Consider the following 22,989-nt stretch of genomic DNA (forward strand, 5'->3'; position numbering starts at 1 on the left):
TCCAGGTTCCACGTGGACAGCCAGGTCTCCAGGGAGCCTTGCCTGTTTCTGACAGTTACTTTTAAGAGTCAACTTGACTGGGCCACGGGGTGCCCAGACATTTGATCAAACATTATTTCAGATGTGTCTGTGGACAAGTTGACCCTGTAGATCTTAGACAGAGGTAAGCAAATTGCCCTTCCTAATGGGTGGGCCTTGTCCAATCAGAAGCTGACACTCCCCTTAAGAAGGGGACCTTCTCCTCCTACCTGACTGTCTTCAAGTGAGAACACTGTTGTATTCTTTTGCTCTTGTTTCCTTTGTCATACAATTATTGGAACATATTAAATTATGCATGTGGTGTGCGCTTCTATTAGACAGGGGTCTCGAGAGCAAGACAGCTACCCAAAAGCCTTCTTAGCTCTGAGCACCCTCAAGATTGATTTGTCATAAGACCTATCCCAGGCTCTAGAACCAGGGTCACTGGCAGCCTGGGTGCAAATCCAGCCTGTCACCTGGGTTTTTAAGTAAAGTTTTATTGGAACACAGCTGCGTTCATTCAAAGACATCTTGAATGAACTATGGCTGCCTTTGTGGGACAGTGACAGAGACCATCCGTCCCTTGGTGGGAGAGTCTGTGGAGCCCTGCCCGTGGCCGTGAAGGGGAGGACTCTAACTCTGGGAGGTAGAATGGTGAGTGCCTACTCTGCTGCTCAGGACCTGGGGCTGTGGTTGGGCACATCACCTGACCCTCTGAGCCTCAGTTTCCCTTGTTTGTAAAATGGGATCATTGCAATAACGACTGCATGGAGTTGCCGTGAGGCCAGAGGCAGGTCAGGTTACTTGAGAGCTTGCTACCTGAATAACAAGAAGAAAAGTTTTAACAGCTGCTTGGTTTGTCCGTTTTTGTTTGTTTATTGATTTCCTGGGTTAGAGGCCCCACTCTGTGCCTCCACTGTCCCGTGCAGGGCTGTGCCTCTGTAAGGGACTCATCTGCTCCCCATTCTGGCCTGGGGGGATCTGAGCCCTGCAGAGACCAGGGCCTTGCCAGCCCCATTAGCTCCTCAGGGTGCCTCTGAGTCAGAGCCAGGCCTGAGCCAGAGTCCAGATGTGACAGAAATGTATTTTTAGCCCCTATTGATCTCTCTTGCCCCCAAACCATCATTACCCTGGTGTCAAAAGCTGCCAATGGCAGCAGCCTTTTGGCCTCTCTGGCCAATGGGTGCCCAGCAAATTACTCCCAGCCACGAGGCAGAGAAACCAAAATAACTCCATCATACGGCTGCTCCTGGGCAGGCCTGCGGGGCCCCCAGGAAAGGGCTCATTTGACTCTTGCTAACATTATCCACAGCTTTTCTTTTCGTTTGTGAAACCAAGAGAAAGCCAGTATCTAATTGGCCTGTCTGCCGTCGGCTCTGCCGGGCAGCTGGGCAGAGGAAGGCCCTGGTCAGGGTCAAGCCCAGGCGATGCTGACCCTGCAGGAGGCCTGACTGCCCCGGGGCTCCGGACTCACAGAGCAACAGTGGCCTCATACACCAAAGGAAACCCAGCCAGCAGAGACGTGATGTTTTGTCCCCTCGGGCCTAACTCCCCCTCACCTAATGGGCCAGAAATAAATCCCCACTCTTTGGAGTGGACAGAGCTCACCTCCTGTGCAAGGGGCACTGCGGTGGTCAAGGATGATGGGGAGAGGCACCCACTCTCTAAACCCTAATGCAGGGATCACAGGCTTTATAATTGGACCTGGGTGAGCCCTGTCTCATGATGAACTGGTAAATATTTAATGATTAGCTTTCTGGGGTAAGGGGAGTGTCTGTGGTTTTTTCCGATTGCCATGGTGTAAATATCAGCACTGTGGGCTAATTCAAGGCACCAGTGTGATTGAACACAGAGTCCGGACAAGATAGAAACAATTGCAGGCTCTCATGAGCTGTGCATGTCACTGTGGCTCACCACTGTCACTTAACTTCTGTGTGCATCAGGCCTTCAAGTGTAAAAAATAGGGACAATAATCGTTGATGGATGGAATATTCCATATATGTCTGTTAATGAGTAGATTGTGCAACTTCTATTTTAGGAATGATATTTAAAGTAACTGTAATATGGATCAGCATTTGTGGGAATCAGTTCTACATTGGAACCTCTTGGCTCCAGCTTTTTCAATGATTTTTTTCCTCATAAAACTCATCTGAAAACTTTTCTGTAGTATTGCTTTTTGATAGATGCTACTCTTTCAGATTTATCTCCAGTAGTCTGATAGGGCATCATTTGTTTGACACATTCTTAGAAATCCAGTAAGGAGTCTTATCAAGTACAAATGTCTTACTATTGTCCTGTTAATGCACTGAAATACTATCATAGGGAATGTTCCCCTTTTAATTTCCATTAATGATAGAACAATAAAATTGGGTTCCAAGATGTGAGATAATTGATATGTGCTTCAGTCCATTGTTAGTTGAGGAGATTCTCTTCTTTGTTATTATTTGCTCTTATCCTCAAGAAATGTAACAGAACAAATACAAGTAAAGGAATGACACTGCTAAAGTCAGAGATTTTTTAATAAAAACAAAGATGATATCAGTCTTTTCTGGAAGGAAACCAAAACTTATTCTATAAGTTCTTAATAATAAAAATATGCAGAACTAGGAGAAAAATAGTGCTAATGTCCAAATATGTCAGGATATATTTGAAAAAAAAAACAGTGATCAGTTCTCACATGTTGGGGAGGATAAACTGGGTCTTATTTACTCCTTAAATCATTGTTTATATCAGAGAGTACACCTTCATATAGCCCATCTATGTCTAACAGGACTTGCTTTATATCAAGGATTAGGTCTTCATCTTCTTTTTTAAAAATATTTATTCTTAAGTTTTAGGTAGACACAATATTTTCATTTTAAATTTATGTGGTGCTGAGGATTAAACCCAGTGCCTCATGCATGCTAGGCGACCACTCTAACACTGAGTCACAACACTAGCCCTTAAGTCTTTATCTTCTTGTAGTGAAAGTATTGATTACAATTCAAAGAGACAGCAAGATCTGGTATTGAAGGTTTTTTGGAAGGAGATGCATCTGCTCCAATCTGCTCTGTTCTATCATTTCATTTTTCATAAGGAAATTGTTGTCCTTGTGAAATAGATTGTAAGAGCTCTTCAGCTATTCTTATTAACTGGGCTACACAGTCAACAAGTCCACCAGCTATATAGTATAGGAATTGACCCAGACTTCATTCTCTTCTTAATATATAAAATGTTACTAAAACTGTAGCAAATGGATTCTTAGTGACAATGGATCCTGTGGGGCTAGCAATTGTTCTTTCATTAGTTTAAAGGAGAAATGAGGATCTTGATATGATTGATCTTGATATGATATCTTGATATGATTTTGATGGTGGTCAAGTATAGAATGAAGTCAGTGGTACCACAGGACATTTTGATGATGTTGATGAACATCAAAAAATGAACAACAAAATGTATTTGTTGTACTCTTGTTTGTACTAGTAATGATAATAGCAATCACCAGACAGATTGTCACAGGCAAGAATAAACAAAACAAAACAAAACAAAACAAAAAAACAGCAAAGCAGATCCTTGAGAAGACAGGAATTCTGAGTTTGTCCACACCAATTTTGCATCTTCTTGTTTTCTTCAGAGAAATGTGTAACAGCCACAGCCAAGGCAAATACTACCCCAGGTAGTACAGACCACTTACAACCTTGATATTCATTTTCAGTTTTGCCATAACTGATAGATACTGTTTCTTTCTAGTCCAGGGTAGAGGAGGACTCATCTTCACCCTTCAATTCTTCTAGTTCTCAAAATGGACTAAAGGAAGAAGGGTTTGTAGTTGTTTCCTGCCTGTGTATTAAAAGGAAACTCACAATTCAAGTTTTCTAGTCTAAGTCTTTTAAGATGTAAATTTTCTACCTGGCCTCAGTTTAGAAATGCAAATTTAAGACCTAACAGACTTATTTCAATATCAGGTAAAAAATATAGCTTTTAAAACTATTCTAAATTTAAGTCTATATGTTTATATGCTTATACATAGTCAGTTTGCAAGATACTAAATTGATTTATATTGACAAATGCCTTTCACATGAATTTACTAAATCTGTGATAAGTAAATTAAACTTGTTTATAAGAATGTCTTTAAAATCTAGTAACTTGTGTTTATGGCTTGCTAACCAATTAGAATGTATATCTACATATCTGAGGAATATTGTTCATTGTTTTCTATACAACAACCTCTTAGGAACTCTTTGGTGCAGAGATAACTCAAAAATATTAACTATGCTTGCAATCCATGAGTAATTTAAATATAGTTTTAAAAATGAGTATATTAAATGAGAGGTATTTTGAATTCTTAAAACTGTATCTTTTAAAATAATTTTATTTTTATAAGGTAACATAAATCCAGAACTAAAATCTTAAGCTTTCCACATCTCAGAAATGTTCTACTTTCTTTCAAAATTATGTAATGCTTACATGTATAGATGACATTCATGGTTTGTCTAAAATATTAATTGTTTAATAGATCTGAAAATTCATGACTGAGCCTATACTTTTGATTGTTCAAGGCCTAAGATAAGTCAAGGAAATGACTAATAGTGTAAAAGTCTGTTAACCTGTTCATATTTTCTACTTCCGGTTTCTGGAATGACATAATAAGATATTATGAGCTAAAAATTACAGTTTTCTTGTGGTGGTTCATTAACCACAAATCCTAGTACTATTTTCAAAAAATTAAATATTGGTCTGTCTATAGCTTCATTCAGTGACCTAAATGCTATATAAGAATTTCTACATTTTTATCATAAATACTAACTGTACTTTCAAAAATTAAATTTTCTGAACAAACTACCCACATAATATTTTTCTTATCACAAGGAACTTCGCTTTCTTTTTAAAAGGTTAAATGGATTTTGTACTATGTTGATATCGAATCTAATAAACTTAAGTTCTAGAGGAATTTAAAGCAACTTTAAAAAGGCATTTACGCTTGGAATCCAACTGCTGTTAACAAAGCTTACAAATGAACTGACTTAAAGGACAAAGATTTTATATTTTATCAAAAAATATCGTATATTTTCTGCAGATTTTATTATATTTTTAATTTCTTAGAAGAAAATTAGGTACTACAAGAAGTTAGGATTTATTCAAATCTTCATTTGTTCTAATCTAAACACTCCTCTTTCTTTTTTTGGTTTGTAACCCTAGTTAAATGTGTTTTACTGATGCAAATGCTCTAAAATTTTAAAAATCTGACAGTTTGAGTATAATGCTGTTAATTATGATAGTTGTCTTATATTCTGGAGTTAATAAGTTGTTTTGCTATGTTGCAAAGTTCTTTAAGTAGTAATGGTAGTGAGTAGCTTCTATAGAAATTCTCCTTTCTGTACTCATTTATTTTCTACTTCAAAAACTAATTGACACAACAATTGCTTAAACATATAGTACAACCATTTTTACAATTTGCCAGTTGAAGTTAAACTTATACTTGAATGATCCAATCATTTCAGTCCAAGTTTAGCCAAAGAAAATGAAAGAATGAATTGATACATCTTTTCAAAGACTTGAACATAAATATTTGTGGCAGCTTATTGGTGATACGTAAAACCTATGAAATTCATTTAATAAAGTAGTATTTTGAAAAGTTAATACACCTATTTGATATTTGTTAGTATTTCTCTCTGAAATGTTTCTCAGCGGCAAAGTAGAAAGTTGCTCTTCACTTCTTCTTGATGATAGCAGATGTTATGAATACTTAACAGGGTCCCTTGGGTGAATAAATTTGGGTCAACAGATACCATCTTAGGGATGCCACTGATATTTCTTTGTGACTCTGGGATAAAAATCTGGTAATGGCTGAAAGACATTTGGAGTTTCTGCCTTTCTGTAGAGGGAAAAACAATAGTAAGTTGATAGTCTAGATAAATGAGTTTATAAGCACTACAAAAAACTACATACAACTACTTTTATATTTCTTTTGTTTTTGTTACTGGGGATTGAACCCAGAGTTGCTTTACCACTTAACTACATGCCCAGCACTTTAAAATTTCTTTTTAAGAATTTTCAGGCAGATCTTGCTAAGTTGTTGAGGCTAAACTTAAACTTGTAAAGTACCCCCAACCTCACTACCAGGATTTGCATTTACAGGCATGTATCACTGACCTCAGTTAGATAACAGAAGTCCATTTTAAACTGCACTGCAATGAGTAGATTACTTTCCAATTAATAGCCATATTACCACCATAAGAACAACCATAGAATCTATAATTGGAGAAAGACAACTTTGAATACTTGCATTCTAACTAGATGTGAAATGAATTTCTAATAAGTTTATAGTGAAAATATGAAAATTACTCAAAACTCATGAAACAGGAAAAAGATAAGAGTCTTGTCTGTCTTGAAAAACCATATAACAATACAACCTAAGTTCTGGAACATCCCACATGATCATACTTATATCTCCTTTTTAATTGATTGATCATATTTCAGAGTTTATAACATTATTTGTTTATTTACCTGTTTATTATATTTTATAGTTTATAATATTATTATTACCAAAGGGGTTTACTAAACAGTCAGGGACAGGAGAAACTTCTCTGAATTTATAGCTCTAGACTTCATATCTCTAATTGCTATTACATTTAATCAGCTAAGAAGATATTACAGTTTGGATAGAATATGTCACATACAGACCATGTGCTAAAGGCTTAAGCATCAGTCTATGGTGCCATTGGAGGTAAAAACTTTTGGAGATTGGACCTGATTGGAGAAGGAGGATCACTAGGGATAAATTCTAGATAGATTCAACTTGCCCTTAGTTCCTTCTCTATTCTTTCCTGGATTCCATGAACTAAAAACTTTTCATCCTCCATCCCCTTTCATTGTGATGTTTATGCCTTTTAATATTCCTGAAAGCAACGGAGTGAGCCGACCATAAAATGAAATCTCTGAAACCATGAACCATAATAAACTTTTCCCCCTTTAAGTTAGTTTTCTCAATTATTTTGTAACAGTGATAGAAAGTTGTTTAAAACAAAAAACATTCCAAATTGTTTACAGAAAAATTAATAATTTCCTAGTGGACAAGAATATTAAAGTTTAAGAAGGTTTAAAATTAAGTATTAAAATGATTAAGTAAATCAAACCAATAGTGAAACAGCTCAAGGCTTTAAGGCAGATACTGCACATTAAGTTTATAAATGTTTAAAATGTTTCACTAAACAGTTTATGAAACAACCCTGAAATAGTTTTAATTTAATTTAAACAGAGTAAGAACTTAAGGTGAGCTGAGCTTGTAAAAGAGTTTTGAAATGTTAACTGCAATAAACCTAGTTTTCATTTTTAAAAAACAAAGTCATCCATGAAGAGAAAGTTCTTCTTTCTCTCAGCTTATGGTGGACTAGCTGCTCCAAACTAATCATTCTCCTGAGAACAATAGAAAAGAAGACCAAACAACAGGGGCCAGCAATCAAAGCAGCCAGAGCTTGAGGCACCAAAATCTTGGAAATGAAAAAAAAGCACTGGAGAAAACACAGCACCCACTCTTTCTTCACCAGGCATTTGAACACACATACTATGCATGTGTGAGGCAATATAGGACCATCAAGTAGAAGGAAACTTTTAGAGAGATCTTCCTGAAACCACTGCTATTTCAAACATTTTAGCAGATTATAAGCCAGGAAGACAAAATTAAAAGTTGTGAGCAGCAAAGATAAGGAGCCCTTAAATTCCTAGGTTTTGAGATCCCAGATGTCCTGGGAATATAGGCAAACCAAAATAGATCAGCCTCTGCTCTAAGAAAGTGATCTGCTCAGAATTTACAAAAAGAATGTTAAAAATACTCTTAAAGGTGATATCATCAACTTAAATTATCAATATAAAATTACCAGGCATGCCAGAAAACAAAACCTAAAATTCCAAAAGTGAGAGCATGGAAGTAGACTCATAGGTAATCCAGACTGGAGTTATCAAACATTGACAGTGAAACACCTGATGAATATATTTAATAAAATAAACTTAAAAGTAGATAATCACTAAAGAATAATAATCTTTAAAAATAAAATTTAAGAATTAAAAGTGATCAACAATATAGTGATGCACATCTATAGTTCCAGCTACACAAAAGGCCAAAGCACAATGGTAATGAGTTTGAGGCCAGCTTGGAAAAAATAGCAAGACCAATTTCTTATAAGACAAATAAGGAGACTGAGGGTGTAACTCTGTAGCTAAAACATATGCTCAAAAACATAGGTTTATTCACCCTGAGTTTTCCTAACTCCATTTGTGTCTCTTTGACTCTACTTCCTCCTTAGCTATTTTTTTCTGAGTCACTTTTTTTTTTCAACTAGATACCTTGGATTCCAGAACAAAAAGCCTGATTGATAAGTATCTTTATCACAAAGGACCAAAATTGCTCCCCTGAAAGCCCACCTAAAAATATTAAGAACCTCTTTAAAAATTTCTAATTTTATGAACCGTGTTATGAGATTCACAGAACATATCAGCCCATGTAGATGCTGCCCACTACATGGGAACAGTTATTTTGCAACAAAACCAAGTCTGCCCCACAAGAGGAAAAGTCATCTCATGATAGACGCTAAATCACCCCCTACAATCAATGACAGGCCTTCCCAGAGCTTCACAGAATGAGTCTGAGATCACGGCCAACTGCATTATGGCCTGATCAGGATGATTTTACTCTGTGCAACCCCCTCTCCCAGTCATACAAACCCACCAAGACATTGCCTTTGGTCCTCTTTTCTATAAAATCTTCAAGTTGCTGGCAATTCCTTTAAGACAGAGCTTTGGTTACTATATCACTATATGTGTTTGTCCTGGCATGGCCACACTGATTAAAATACCTTTTCTACCCTTCAAACTGCTCTTCTTTTTCACATATTACAAAGGGTGACCCACATTAGTCCGTCTAGACCTCTGGAGCCAGACCCTGTCCTAGGACTCTGGTAACACTGGCTCCAGGTCTGGCCTTCAAAGGTACTTTAGCTTTCGTTTTCAGCATGAGATGATTAACTGTATGATGTTGGGATAGAGAAAATAGCTAAAAACCAAAAATAAAACAAAAACAGGTTACCAGGAAATGCCTAGGGACTGAGAGGGAAAAAATTAGGGCATCTTTAAAAATTTCTAATCTTATGGGCCCTGTCACATCTTTTTGGGGGAGAGGGTTGTGTACATTATCCTCTCCTCAGCTCTTGTTGTATTCTAACAAATGAAACCACACTTTAACTTTATTGAAAATTGAAACATAGGTACACTAAAATGGGTTGAAAATCATAATCTATATCATATATATATATATATATATATATATTATGGTAACTAAAATTAATAAATATTATGATTATATCCTTACTATCATTGTTTGGCTGTATTATATAATTATATGTTATATGCTTACTTAAGTTTTTATAGATGTTATACATCAGGGATTATGGGATAAAATGGTTTAAAGTATCTATTGATGTTAATGCCAAGTCATTACAATTCTCACAAGGAATTAGAGACCTCAAGTTACTGTTAGATGACTGCTTCATATTAATAAACGGGAAAAAGACTGTAAAACTTGGATTTTAAATTATGAAAATAAGTCCATTCACTGAGGTGCTGTAGGCTCCCACATCATTTTAGAAGGGCTCTGAAATGTGAGGTAGGCTAGACAGTCATAAGCAGGTGGGCAGGTGAAGGGCAATGAAGAACACCAACAAACCGGAAGAATATTAGACATATGCATTAGAAAAAATCCAGGAGTCATAGGACTAAAAACACAGGCAACTTTATCATAGTAGAAAAGACTGGAAAATAGAAACCAAAAGGTCCTCTGTTCCCAAACTATAGATAATTATAAGCCTGAAGGGAACTATCGCTTCAAGACCATGCCACAGCTACCTCTTATCACCAGGTCAGCACCAAAACCATTTTGCAGCCTCCCCTTTTGACTAGGTCATCATGACCCTCACCTAAAGAAGGCTACACAAAGGGGTAATAATTTAAGGGGATATGAGAGAACAGAACAAGAACAAAGGGATCGAAAATCATTGAAAATTCTTACTCTATAAAGGCTACATATCATCCTCCCTCAGAGTAGGTTTCTTCAGTGCTTATCCTCAATGTCTGTATTGTCACTTTTTCTGATAAATTCTTGTTACCCTGTGTGATTCATTTGAAATCCTCCTTGTGGAATCACAAGATATGGTGGTTGAAGACCCTTGAGGTCACTTTACTTTGTGAGTGGGTCTCTGCTGAAACATGGAGAAAATGACAAGATTTTGGATAGAAAGGAAGAGACTCTATCATGAAAGCTCTGCATGCTCAATGAGAAGCTTGACATCATTTAATCAGGAAAGGTTCAAAAGAACATACTAGTTGCTGTGTGGAGGATATTGCAGAAAGGGGGAGCAAGTCTGGAGATATGGGCTCATTAGCAGACTACTAGAAAACAGGGCATAAATGCTAGGATTAGATGGGTGGCCCTTGGTACTGGTAAAAAGGACGTTAAATTCAAGAGCTCAGAGGGATGAACTTTTACTGAAAACAGACAAGAATGAACAAGATTCTCCTGGATGGCAATCATCGCCGTCTACTTTTGATTTTTGTTATGAAATAATATGTTGCCCTTAGGTTTCCTTAAATTCTATTTTAGGATAAAAAAAACTCTTTTTCTCTCTCCCCATTAAATTCTCCATCTGAAGTCCTGGAAATTAAACTGAGTCTAGGCTGCATGCAGTGTAGTTCAGTGTTGGAGTACAGGCTTAACAGGCCCTGGGCAAAATAAACAAGCAAATAAGGAAAAAAAATAAGAACAAATGTGATAGATTAACAGAAGAAAAAATTTCTCCTCTAAGTATACACAGGAATTTTGCAGTGATTTGGTAAGGGTCATCTTGTTAGACAAGGAATTCTCTCCTGAGTGAAGAGCTGACTTGAAGAGTTAACCTTAGAAATGGAAACTTCCTTCATACAATGTAAGCATCATTTGGAAAAGGTTATTTGTACTGTATTTGTAGATAAGTAGAGGTAAGAGTTCTACCAGTGTCTACAGCTCTTACATGCCTTAAATCAAAAATAATCCAAATACCAAAGAGAGATAGATACTTTGGGGAGGAATTCTTTGGCACTCTTCACTGCAGACTCACTTTTGAGAGAGCATCAAAATGTGAACTATTTTTAGAACTGCATCAATGAACTTACACTATCACATAGAGTTTTGAAATTTAATATCTTTATGGCTCCACCATTTTCAGAATCAATATGAAAAATCTTTGTCAGTAACCTCCCATTCTTTGAAAGAGATGTTTGGAAATGCTTGTAGTTTATCATGTTGAACTTTAGCTTTCAGATAGAGACAGAAATATAATTAGGCCAGAGAGATCAGCAAAGGCCATAAAGGCTGAGTATGCCTGTTCAGGAGTGGAACCTTAGCCCTGGAAGCCTGGAGGGCTCTGGATCACAAGGTTCCTTCCCCACCCTCTCCTCTCACAATATGGACATCCTGATCATTCCTGAACTGACAAGGAACTCAGGAGAGCCAGTAGGGGATCTTGGAAATTAATGACTCATTACCAAAGAAGAAAACGTATGCTTTGGTAGAGCATTCAATCCACACAGTTTAGCCTAATATTTATTGCTGTTGTATAGTAGTCACATATATTAGAAATGTGATAATGGCAAAGAGTAAACAGAAAAATTCCCCCTCTGTCAATGGAACTGTATATTTCAAAATGATAGAAGAAAAGATGTTAAATGATTTTAACCAAAAACATTATAAATGTTTGAGGAAACAAATCATGTTTAACCTGATTTAAACATTGTACATGTGGACAAGTATTAAAATGTCATATGGTAACCAACTAGTATAACTTTTAAGTTTGTGTATTAATTAAAAATAAAATTAATATAAGTTTTAAAAAATAAAAAATAAAATTTCAACTAAAACCAAAGGACAGAAGGAAAGTGAAATAAAAACCCCAGTGCCAACAACAGGCTCCAAGAACCACCAATCTCTTTCCTGTCCCTTTCATTTTTCAAATCAATCTGAATCCTCTCTTAATGGATGCAAATGAACATAAAATTCCATATGACTATACTATTTTCTTTCTATATTCTCACAAGACTTTTGCCCACATTAGTTTTAATCTGTGATAGAAAACCAAAACCCAGACTTCAGAAAATATTTAGTTAAATTATAGTTAATGTAACTAACACTAAATAAAAATTACTTTGTGTTTCATCCCTACTGTTTTAATGTTATCTACAACTTGGTCAGGAGTTTTACAGAGCACACTTAAATATTCCTTTCCTAAAGCTGCTTATAAAATGGTCCTAATCTATGGTACATTATATGGAGTTAGATTTCCTCCTGTCCTTTAAATTTACTAAACATGTAACCTGATGAGAATAGCTTAGCCTCTCCAAACTTGTTTCTTACCAGTAAAGTCAATTCAGTATTTACTAATATTACATTATATTGCATGCACTCGAGATACATTAATGAACACAATATATCTCAGCCATCAATGAGGTTAACTGTGAAAAAATGTCAACCAAGAAAACAGGAAAAGAAGACAGATGGCCAGGGAAGGGCTGTCCGGTGAAGCCATTGAACAGTCATCTGACAGTAGCAACCTGAAGCAACAGTGCAAGTCCAAGTGTTATATTAAGGAATAGTAAAGAGACCAGACAATCTTGAGAATGAGGAGGAGAAGAGGATAGGAGATGAGGTCAGCAGAAGAATAGCTCAGGCTAAGCCTACCACTGACCACAATAAGGACTTTAGCTTTGTCTTTAAATGAGATTGAGAGGCACCAGAAATTTCTGTTTGAAGGAATGTCATGTTCTTACCATGTTTAAAGACCATGTTTGATCAGGGGTAGGGATGCATCAAGAGATCAAATAAACAAAGTAATAATATGTACTACATGAGAAGCCTTACCATACATTTACCCCAGTGCAACACCAAACATATAACATTCATTAACTATAAAAGCAAACAAAGAACAAGGTTTCTCAGACACACCTTTAGGACTATAGCACTGTCTCCTTTCCCACAAGATGGAGGTGGATGTCAGGAATGCAGGAAACTCCAGCAGGAGGAGAACCTCATTCCCTCAGCAAGAGCCCAACCCAATAAAGGCTTTATATGGGTTCTTCTTTACTGGAGAGTAAGCAGGGGTTGCTGGAGATTATACACGTTACAATATGTTTCACATGATGATGTCAAAATTAGTGGATAGAAATTGAAGGACAAACATACTATTTGCATAACCCAAGGTTATCAGGGTATCATTTTAATCTATATTTTTAGTTGTAGATGGACATAATATCTTTTTTTAAAAATTTTTTATGTGGTGCTGAGAATCGAACTCAGTGCCTCACGTGTGCTAAGCAAGTGCTCTACTGTTGAGACACAACCCCAGCCCCGTATCAGGATCTCTCTCTCTCTCTCTCTCTCTCTCTCTCTCTCTCTCTCTCTCTCTCTCTGTTACTGAGGATTGAACTCAGCAGTACTTGATCACTGAGCAACATCCCCAGCCCAATTTTAAATTTTATTTAGAGACAGGGTCTCACTGAGTTGCTTAGCACCTCACTTTTGCTAAGGCTGGCTTTGAACTCACGATCCTCCTGCCTCAGCTTCCCAAACTGCTGAGGTTACAGGTGTGTGCCATGGTGCCTGGCCTGGGTATCTCTCAAAGTAATAATAATAACTCTTTGAGATACTGTCAAACATCAGTTTCACCAAGATTAACATCATCAATAATAAGATACATCAACATCACACACTCCTGATATGATTCACTATGATTTACTTTTTTGGTATTGACCCCCAAAACAAAACCTTAATCAAATCATTAGAAACAATCAAACAAATAAAAATGAGATGCATTATACAAATTAACTGACCACATTAGTGTTAAGGTCATGAGAAAAATAAGGCTGAGGATTTGTCACAAATTGAAGGAAACTAGATATATAGAAGTTAATTGCAATATGAGAACCTGAACTAAAACCTGGACAGAAAAAAGATAGTGAAAAGACAAGGAAAATTTAAATAAATTTTGTACCCACTAGCATTAAATTCTAATTAATAGTATTGATTTAGTCAGTTAATTAATAGTATTTTAGAATAGGTCAATGTTAACTTACTAGTTTTAAAAATTGTACTATAGTTGCACAGGATGTTACCCTGCAGTGATTGTTGCTACATTTCAGTAAGTCAAAAATTACTTCAAAATAAAATAAAATAAATACACAAACTTTTTCAATGTTTTTAATAGAAACATAATGTCAGATTTAACATGCTTTTTTGTTCTTCAATTTTTTATAATCAAAATCTATAAAATCCAATGAAACCTGGATCCCAGAAAACACATTTTTTTAAAGACTAACATATCAAACACAGCTCTTCCAGGTTACTGTGGTATATTTGTTTAGCTGAAATTAAAATGATATGATGCTCAATAAAATTAAAGGGATTTCTCTGTCACTCTGAGAGAAGGGTTAGTGCAGGAAGTTTATAGTCTTGTAAACTTTCAGAAGTGTTTGCTTCTCTTTCCTTTTGGGTAGAAAGTGTTTGGAAAGGGCAGCAATTGCTTTTTGTTGAAAAATTCAAGCCACTTGAATTATCTCTGGGAATAAACCAATTATCAATGTTAGGCATATATTGCTAATATGATTAGTAGGGGAGCCTCTGTTTCACAGCTGATGTTCTGTGAAGCATATTCTGAAGCACACCTTCCTGGGTGAAGTCTTATCTCTGTGTATGTAATCAACACATAATGACTGAATTGTAGCTCCAGGGGAATAAGATGAGCTTCCAAATCTACAAATATGGAACAGACATAATTATCAAGAAAGGCTTTTTGCCTTTCTTATTTTATTTCATTCATTGGTTCATTTTGGCAGCTCCTATTTTATTAAAGCTCTGAGAATTCTACTTTATTAAAGCTCTGGGAATTCTAATTTCCTCATCTATAAAATAGGACTAAAACACTAACTTAAAAGCTTAGTGTGAGTATGAGAATGGCTGAAAAAATACTTCCACACAGTAAGAATTCAAATGCATATTAGCCTCTTCAAAGACACTAAAGATTTTTTTTCCAAATAATAGGATGGTTGAGATAAAGTGAAATATTTTCTTCTTCTTTCTGTGTATTCTCTTGTCCCTTCTGACTTTTCCATCCCATTTCCTTTTCACTCTAGGTTACAAGAAAGCAGAAGAAACTGACCTCATGAATGAGTTAGGTTAAGTTTGTGTATTTATTTAGTAGATTTTTTTTTGTACTAAGGGCGATGAACCAGGGCTTCGTGCATACTACGCAAGCATTCTACCACTGAGCCTCATTCTCAGCCTTTTTATATTGAGGCAAGTCTCAATAACTTACCTGAGCTGGCTTTATCTTGTAATTTTTCTACCTGAGTCTTCTGAGTAGCTGGAATGACAAGTGTGCATCATGACAACCAGCTAATCTTTTTTCTTCCTTTGTAAGTCACTTGCCTCCATTGGCTTCTTGGGAGATACAAAGGATTGCAACTTTCTAGACACTTTCCTCTCATCCTTCCCATTATGTAGATTAATTTCCAAATGCAATCTTGGTCTAACAACTCATTTGTTGCCAGTCCCTGCCCTAAGTGTAACAAGATCTTTCCAGTAAGAAATCCAAGGGATTAAGCTAGTGATTAGCAAAGTGCAGAAACTCATTAAGCAGGATCTTCAACCTAACAAAATTTCTTTCACTCTTCCACTGAAAATAAACCTTTTCATTGAAATCAGGATAAGAGCAGAAAGTGGAGTAGAAAATTTGCTTTGTCCATAACCATCACCCCGATTTTAACAGCTGTACACTTCTACCTGCCAAAATGATGCTGTTGATCTCTATAAATTAGACAACTATGTAGCTCAAAATTAGATATTCACCACCCTTCTCAGCCTACCAGTCAATGGGGAATAACTGCTCAAAGTATGGATCTTAATGAGAGAGGTTGATGGAATGTACTGCTTGCACAACTCTGAATATATTACTAACCACAGTGTTGTACACTTTAAGTAGATGAACCATATGATATGTGAATTTTACATCAACAAACCATATTGAAAACAAAATATCCATGAAGCCAAAATCATCTACACTGTCAACCTGTGTTTCATATCTTGAAGTGAGCTGGGCATCAATGAAATTTTTACAGAACAAATTTTAGTTTCTTTTAGGAATACACACACACGTGTGCGCGCGCGCGCGCGCACACACACACACACACACACACACACACACACACACACACATATATATATATATATATATATAGTGTTTCCTAAGGGAATTCCTACATAATGGCCAGAACCTGGAACAAGGATGCCTGATAAACATCTGTTAATAAGAATCTGTATGTTTTTGATATTCACATTTCTACAATTATGTGAGAAAATGCTTAGAGGAAACATTTTTATATATATATAAATCTAATTTTTGGCATTATAGTTTTCTGTTTGCTTGAATTTTTTTCAATATTTTTCATGTGCATTGTAATAACTCAGTTAATTTTTTTTAAAGTTAATTGTTAAAACTCATCTATCCACAGAAAAATTACAAAAAAGAGCCCAATGCTTCTTTAGCAAACCACCCAATGTTGTAGACAAACATTATGTCCTTGGAATAAGAAAAAGATAATATAGTGGTAAATACATTCAAAATATTAATGTCAACAAACTTCTCTACTTATAGCAACTCCCATGCTCAGTAAGATTTCATCCATAACATATCAACTGCTTATCTTTACACATTTGGAGACAACCGCCACATTTACCTTAACAAACCCACCCACAAAACACTACAAGTACTGAAATCAATTGCATTTCTACCTCATTTTATGAAAAACTACTATGAATTGCCAGTTTGTATTTCATACTCATTTTCAAGTGAAACTGCCAGAGGCTTCAGATGTAACAAGGACTTAGACCCTTCACTTGTGCTTGCAAATGTACAATGGACAAATCAAAACAGGATGAAAACTTTCTCTGGACCAGTCCCTAGGATTCTGGGAACAACAGATCTGATCAATAAACCTCTCCTGATGAAAAGAAAGTACCCTAGCAGGCAAGAGCACTTATTCCAGACAAGGACAGTCTAACCAATCTTCAATAATGATCAGCCAGATGGTTCCAATACTGATCAACCAGACCGCAGTTTGATCAAGACAAGTGAACTATGCATAACTTGTCTATAATCTAGGAGCTCACGTCAGTAGTCCTGAAGACAGGACCAAAAATGCTGGTCCCCTTTGTATTCTTATAGAGCTATTCTAACTAAAGTTCCTTTCCTGCTTTTCACTATTGCTCTTTCTATTTGGTTTCTAGAGCAGATGACCAAGTTATAAACAACAAAGCCTGCTTTACATCTGAGGCACCTATGAGGTCCCTTTTCACCCCAATTCTTGCAAATACACCAGAACAATTTCAAACATTTTGCTCAGAGAAACAGGTATAAGTTTATTAGAAGGGGTAGGGAAAGAGAAAAAGAGAGAGTAGGTCCTCTCGGAGATTACAAGGACAATGTGACTCTCCCTACCCTATTTAACTGGAAGTCTCAGGGAAGTTTCCAAAGAGTCCTGCCCAGGTCCACCTTCTGACTTTTGACTGACAGCATAGGAACTGAATGTACCACCTGGAGGAGAGATTGACATAGTGCTCATGGAGCTGAAGTTTAAGCAAATTTAGTCCCAGGTTTTTGAATGAATTTTCTGCTTAATAGGCTTATTGCCTTTTACTAGCAATTAAGCAAGTTTTCTTTGTGAGGATGTTGGTTGCCACAGCAATTGGGTTGGTAATAGGGAGGATACAGATAAACAGGTAGGGTATAACCTGATCTTTAAAAAAAAATAGTTTTCTTTGGGGGAAAATTATGGCTATGGAGGTTTTAACATTTTTCATGTCCCTATCTTCCAGGTGTTTGCCTGTCAGACAAGGCTCCTCATGGTTTTTATTCATTCTACATTTTACTCTATCCTTCTCAGGACTCTGGCTTTGGACTTCAGTACCATAAAATCAGTCATCTCTTCTGAGAAGTGTGCTGTTTTCCAACAAAATATGCACACAATACCCATCTACCTTTTCTGCCACACAAATGTCCTCCTCACTCAGCTTAACAGAGGTTCAGGGGAACAAGGGCTCCAGTATTAAGATGCACGTGCCCAGAGGTAGAGTGTTAATAGTCTTCAACATAAAGGTTGAGAGGAGTCAGCCCAAATAGTCCTGAAGCAGTAGCTTCCACTTAGTAATGATCTCAAACATCTGTGCTGTGGAATGCATGAAGAGCTTTCCAAAAGTATCCCAGGCTCCTTGCCTGGCTGTAACTTTCCCATGTTTCCCTGAGACAATTAAAGACCCCATAAAATCAGAACCTCTTAAGAGTAAGAGAATAGAATCTCTAAGGGGGAAAATGAGACAACAATCTCATCCCCCCCCCCAAAAAAAAGGTAAATGCACTTCTAGGACCTCATCTTATAGCTTTTCAAGTCATTAAAAGTATGGTATCTCTTCTTCACCACCCCCTCACTCTCTCCATCTATGGACATCAAAATCAGACGCATGGCAGGGGTGTAGCTTAGGGTTAGAACACTTGCTTAGCAGCAGCAGACCCTGGGTGTCAAGTTCAGAACTGTAGAAACAAAGAAACAAACAAAACCTCATAAAGCCAGGATGGCTTCACCAACCTATCTCCAAAATAAACTGCACAAAAACAAGAAATCTGTTTTGGAATCGCCACAAAATGCCAAAGGCAAACCAACTCCCAGAGCCTTTAACTTGTTCCTCAGTATGATTTGTGCTTTCACACCATCTGTGTTCTCTCATAGTTTCAGGTGCTAGCCCATACCACCAGCTTTATATAGGCTGTGCGCCCAATAAGAGAAATATAAATGCTCCCAGGCTCTGAACTGACAGCCCATTTCTCCAGGCTGAAGTGTGTGCACAAGAAAAGAACACCCTTTGACACTGCTCAAAAACAGTGAAAATTCCTAGACTCCACAGAGCGCATCCCTGAACCACCTGCACTTGATAAAAACGGGTCCCTGTTCTTTTTCCAAGAGCCAGTCTGACACTCTTGGTCAGAACTGTTTCTCCTTTCTGACCCCAGCAGAAGCCCCAATACAGCCGCCCTGAGTATCAAAGCTCTATTGATCCACTTTCAGTCCTACTGAAATAACTAACAGACTCCTGTCTCCAGCATCATGCCTTCCTCAGTGGAAAGGGCTTAGTGTCTCTCGGTTCCTTCTTGGGAGGAGACCTGTGTGGACTCTGGATGGAGCCCGCAGCCCTGGCAGAGCCCCTCTCTGGGATGACCCCACCGCACCCCTTTGCCTGGGGCCGAGCACTCACCGCTGTCCACTCCTGAGCAGGAGCAGGGCTGCTCAGCTCAGAGTTGCCGGTTGTGCGAACCTCAGGGACCAGGCTTAGCCCCTCGAGGCTCTGGCTTTGGGGCCAGAACGCTGGCGGTGCCATTCTGGAGGGTCTCCTTCCCAACTATCTCTCCAACCCAGGCAAGAATTGAAGAAAAACGGCGGAGTGTGTTCTGGCTGATTACAACAAACACCAGGACTTGAGAACCCTGGTCACCAAGAAGACTGTCACAGAGCATGCAGGGACCAAACCAATAACTCCGTTTTTACAGGAAAAGTGAACAAAGGTTAATACAGAATAGGATAGCACAGGTGTGTGGTGTCCCTGTATGCATGTGTGTCAGGAAGCAATAAGATGTTAAAAAGCCCAGATGCTGTGACAGGACCACTTTACTTCATATAATTTGCTTTATACGGCAGACTGGAGTCCAATAAAGAAATAATTCATTTGCTTATAAAGTTAACAGGTTAACCAGCTATAGTGGCACAGGTGTATTCCCAGCTACAAGGAGGCTGAAGTAGGAGGATCAAAGATTCCAGTCTAGCCTAGACAATTTAGGCTATTTTAAATTAAAAAAATAGAAAAGGACTGCAGATGTAACTCAGTGGTAGAGCAACCATGAGTTCAAACCCCAGTATGAATAAAATCTTAGTTAATTAGCCCTATTATAAATACAGTGGGGAAAACATTAATTGGCATTAGTAATAATTAACCTGGAGAGTCAGAATAGTAAAGAAAGTAACATTGATCCTTGCATTATAGCTTGAAATGTCAATTCTGAGAGTTCACCATGCTCAATTTCTATAGTCATAAGGATCTTTGGTTTAAGTAAACTTTTATTGAAGTAAATATGTATACAAACAAAAATGTAGAAAATCTTTGCAGACATCTTGATGTATATTTACAATGTGAGCACAGCTGTATATATGCCACCCCAAATTTATATTTATAAATTAAATTTTATACATATATATATAATTAAATTGATATATATAATTTATATATGAAATTATTTAATAGAATTTTATATTTAAATTTTTATTTAATAGAACTTATATATACAAAATTTAATTTTTTGTGTTACTTGGGATTGGACCCAGGGTTTCTCTAACACTGAAATATATTCCTAGCCCTTTTTATTTACTTTGAAACAAGGTCTCACTAAATTGCTGACTGGTCTCAAAGTTATTTTCTTCTTGCCTTGGCCTTCAGAATATCTGAGATTACAGGCATAGGCCACTAAGTCTGTTCCAAGAAAGTTTATGCATCTCTTTTTGAGGGATCAAACCCTTGAGAATGCTAGGCAATCATTTTACCACTGAGCTACATCCCCAGATCTGCCACCCAGAGTTTTAAAAAGAGCATTACCAGAAATTTTCCCATTATCCTAATTGTTATTCCTTCTAAATATCACCACTATTCTAATTTTTGTACATTAATTTTTAATTATGTTTATGTCATTATGATTATTGTTATTATTGACATTGCTGGATATGGGACCCAAGGCTTCACCACATGCCTGCACTGGTTCATGCATGGCCCTCACGGGAAGAAGGGGAAGGGTGCTGTCATGCACTTATTTTTGAGAACTTGCCCATTCCTGTTCTCTCTTGCTAAGACTTGTCATTGAGTAATACACAAGCTTTTCCTGCAATTTGATGACAATTAAATCAGTTCAAGACTAATAATTCTCTATTTATGGTATTTTGCATCTATGTATAAAGTGTTTATAGTACCTTCAAATATATGTCCTTATTTTATCTCCTCCCCATCCTGGGAGAATATATTCTAATACACAAGTAGAAAAGAAGTTAGTTTTTTTTGTGCTAAGAAGTGGCAACTTCACTTTGTGGCATATGGCCTGGAATCTTGGACCACAACCTTTCAGTTCTACTATCTTTATGTCTGGAACTGTTACATTTTTATGGCAGTTTAGATTTACTCTTTGGCTCACGGGTAATTAAGAGGAAATTAAAAAAAAATCTAAGTGAGGGCTAGGGTTGTGGCTCAGAGGTAGAGCACTTGCCTAGCATGCATGAGGAACTGGGTTCAATCCTCAGCACTGCATAAAAAATAAAATAAAATAAAGGTATATGTCCACCTACAACTAAAATATAAATGTTTAAAAAAATGTAAGTGACTTAATTTTATGTGTAATGCTTATTCCTTCGTTGATTTTCAAAATTTATAATTGAAAAAATGCTGCCTGAGCAACAGATTTTGATATATTTGTACAACATATAAATAATAATTCTTGGAGATGTGAAATAAGCAAAACCAAGACATTGATTCATGTCTTACATGCACTTTGTTCACCAGTCTGAACATAATTTTATACAGTATTTTAAATAATTTTGTGAATTAAAATTTTATAGTGTGAAATTTGTCACATCTGGCATTATATTAATGATAAAAAGTTTCTGATTTTAGAAATTTCAGATTTCTATTACTATCAGCAGGTACTGTGTTGTGTATCTTGATGCTCTGCTATTCAGTACCAAAGAATGCATAATAGTTAAATGGTTGCATATGATATCATTTATCATTATTAAATTATCTTTTTAACAGATAGAACATTCACTATATAATCTCCTGAGAAATGGTCTTAATACCACTTAAAAACTTGTTCTTGCCTTCTTTCTTTTTTTCTTCCCCCAGTACTGGAGACAATTTTTGGCCTTGCACATGCTAGGTAAGTGCTCTATGAATGAACTACATCCTTAGCCATTTTTATTTCTTATTTTGGGGCAAGGTCTCACTAAGTTTCATAGGCTCACCTGGAACTTAAAAAAATCTTTCTTTCTTGATCTCCAGAGTAGCTGGAATTGCAAGCACGAACTACCATACCCAGCAAATGTAACAACTTTTTCAAAATATTTAGTCCCTTTTTCTTTTTCTTCTCTCAGTGATAGAATCCAGGGTCTCCAGCACACTAGGCAACTTCTCTGCCACTGAGCTACATACCAACCTGCATATTTTTCTAATTGCTTTATTTTTAACTTTCCTTTGAATGGACTTTTTATAAATATTCTATAGATACATTTTTTATTTTTTAACAAATTATTTAAAATATTGTCATCTATCAAGTGTTTAATTTACTCTAATTTCATGCTGTTGTCCAATTTCTATCATATTATTTTTTTCATCCTGTTCTTATTCTTTCCTGTTACTTTTTAATTTTCTTATCTTTTTTTTAGTCTCAATTTTTTTCCTTTTTATCTTAATATATATAGTAGATTTGCTTCCAGAATACTCAGTATTTGTGTTTAATACTTAAACCTATGCTTTTCAACAATATCAAGAATAAAATAGTATCCATTAGCTGTTTTGAAATTTAAAACACATTTTGAAGTCAAAATTGGTTAGTTAACATTCTAATTTTTGGTGCACTGTGTTTTAAAATACTTTGTTGTGGCTTATTTTATGAAAAACATAGAAACTCAGAGAATAAGACAAGAGCTAAATAGCAGAATTGTGTTCTAATTGTGAGCTAAATAGCAGAATGTATGTCCTCTATTTGCTATATTTTAATATTCTTTTCTCTTTTCATTGTCTGTTTCATATGGTAGCTGTGTCCTGCACAATTCATTTCA

The sequence above is a fragment of the Ictidomys tridecemlineatus genome, chromosome 6 (genome assembly GCF_052094955.1).
Source record: "Ictidomys tridecemlineatus isolate mIctTri1 chromosome 6, mIctTri1.hap1, whole genome shotgun sequence".
Lineage (NCBI taxonomy): Eukaryota > Metazoa > Chordata > Mammalia > Rodentia > Sciuridae > Ictidomys > Ictidomys tridecemlineatus.